Consider the following 3,107-nt stretch of genomic DNA (forward strand, 5'->3'; position numbering starts at 1 on the left):
TATGATATATTACTAAGGCGTGAAAAACCAAGATTACCTATATTACATTTTTATTTTATTTTATTCGTTTAGTAAATAAGCAATTTCTTAACTACTATAATAAATGATACTATTAAATTTAATGTTAAAAAATCTGTGTTAGTACTTTGGATTATTTACGATGTTTTTACAATTTAAAAATGGTCATATAGTTAAGTAGGTATCGCAGAGAAATTAATATTGGTATCGTAGAAAACCCAACGTACAGATCAATATTACAATAAACAAAATATTTAAAATATGTTTAACTTGAAGTTTAATAATAGATCAATTCATTATATTATTAGGCAAAGCTAACAACATTCCACGATTGACTATCTTTAATAATTAATACATTCTCTTAAGTAAAAATAATTTGAACAGTATGAACAGTGAACACTGGATAGACAAAATAGATATTATGAACTATAATGTCTTTTAATCGTCTAACTTTCCAATCATTATTCTTGCATCATTTCTAGAACCACGCATCCCATAAATTTGTCATCTATTTCACCATCCGACCCCCCCCCCCCCCTTCCTTAAATGTGACCCCGATAGTATATGTACTTAGGTACATATGGGTATATAAATATACGCAATGAGAACATTTATAAAAATTGAGATGATTCAAAATATCGTGGTAAAAATATAAATTTGATAATAAATAATAATATAATTTTTTCATATAATATTTAGACAAATTTGAAAAAAATCTTAAAACTTAAATTTATGAACACTGAATTTACAAACTGAATCGGGTGTTATGGTGCTAATATTATTAAGGTGAACCGAACAAGGAATTATTATACTTCGACCATTCCTGAAATCTGTCAAATCTCGCGTGCGAAGTCTCTGCGTATTATGTGTTACGTACTCGTGTCCGCTTTTATTCAATGTATTATTTTTAAAGGGCCATTGCATTTTGCAAATGTTGCAAGTGCACAAACATTTGTCAGACTTTACATCGTAATCTCGTTTCGCAGGTGCGTTTCGGAGTTTGCGGAGTACAAGAAACGTGTGAAATGCGATTTGTCGGCAGGCACCGGTGACGGTGTAAGTCCATCGACGAACGCTGACGCCGCGTGCGGACGATTCGGTGAGAAGACGCGATTAACGTGGCTAACGCTGATGGGCCATGAGGACCAATTGTCTAGGAAAATAACGGTTGATATTTACAATAAATAGTACTATAGTCTAAATAGAGTATTATAATTTATAATATATAAGTGCAGCAGTGGATTAATCAATTTTCAGCATACCAGAAGAAGGAAAATTTCCGCCCCTTAATTTAATTTTTTTTTTGAACCAACAGAATGTACAAAGAGATATTATATTAGATATAATAGACATTCTGTATTATTAATTGAATAATTATTTATTACTTATAAATATTAAAAAAAATGAATCTAGGAGGAAAATCAATACACGACTAAAACGGTTTACATTATTAAAAAAGTTTCTTTAGACTTAGTCTCAAATTTGTCTATATTATGATGTCTTAAACTCGATTTACGATACTGATCGGTGCACATGATTATACAAAGGCAAAATAATTCAACTGAATACTGATTATCGCTCCGTATATATCTCAAATATGCGTTGATCCATTTGAGACACAAAAACGACTTCTCCACCAAACAGTATTAATATACCTATATATTAATTAATATTTAACGGTTAACCACCATATAGGAATATGTTCTTAAAGACTTAGAGCAATGCTTACATTCGGAAGTAGTATTCTTATACAATTTGGTTTCAAAAAAATATAAACAAACTTTGAAACTTTTATCAAATTTTTTATCTTCTATTGTATTTTGAAATGTTTTTATTCTTACAAAAATGTTCTTTCACTATTCAAAAACGAAAAACTGTATATGTACATGAAAATTTTACTGAATGTTTATGTTTTCATTTTCTATACCCCATAACATTTTGAAAATATTTTGACTCTTTTTGATCTGTTTACGGACATTGTCAGTTTACAATTTAATTTATAAGGCTTCTTATATATTGTTACAATAGCAGTTATAAATATTAAAAATACGTGCACAATTTTTTTTATACGCATTCATAGTTCGAATTTTGACAAAATTTAATCAATATTTTGTAGTTAAAAATTTATAAAATGTTCAACTTTTATATCTAAGGATTGAAAATGTAAAACAAGGTTCCACGTAAATAGGTTATATATAAATTACTTTATTCACAATAATATTATCAAATATACTTAGTAATATCATAGGCTGGCTGGCTGGCTCGTTTTCGCTCGGTATCGTTTTTCTTATACAATGATATTATATCATTGAATTCAAATTTTACACCATCCACTTCAGTGACCCACTTGTAACCTACTATACAGCAGAGCGACACCCACTAGCCCACCTTTTTATATTTAAGTACCCACCCACTGTATATAGCTACTCAATATTATTAATAATCAATAGGGATAAATTATAATGGTTTGATACTCGATACAATAGAACTGATACGGAGATACCGTAAAAAACTAAAAGATGTAGGTACCTAGCAGCTCAATATCACAAAATAATAATAATATTGGCGATTGAAATTGATAAGATGTAACGGGGACGCTGTGTATCATTTATATGTTATTTTACATGTTCCCCGTTACAGATCCACCCCCCGCCCAAGCCCGGATTAAGGGGGGGGGCAGGGGGGCCATGGTCCCCGGGCCTCGAAAGTTAGAATTTATTTAAGGGCCTCTAATTTGTCCATTACTTTTTTCGTTATAGGCTATGTAACACTAAATAAATCACCTAAAGAAAAATCGATGATTATTTAGCAAGGTAAAAAGCTTGTAAATTATAATTTATAAATAAAGTGATACATTAATACATTATTCATTATTTATTGCCATGTGCCTATATACCTAATATGATTTAAATGAGGCCCTTGTACGAAAAAAAAAAATATTAAATAATATACAATGTGTTCCAGGGTGAAGTGACCGGCCAACGTCATATGAAAGTATACCAAAAATAATGACGAAATACCCTTTAAAGATTGAATATAACTTTTTATTTTTTTAGTTATGAGCAATTAACTTATTTTTATCAAAACCA

Source organism: Acyrthosiphon pisum, chromosome X, assembly GCF_005508785.2.
Source record: "Acyrthosiphon pisum isolate AL4f chromosome X, pea_aphid_22Mar2018_4r6ur, whole genome shotgun sequence".
Taxonomy (NCBI): domain Eukaryota; kingdom Metazoa; phylum Arthropoda; class Insecta; order Hemiptera; family Aphididae; genus Acyrthosiphon; species Acyrthosiphon pisum.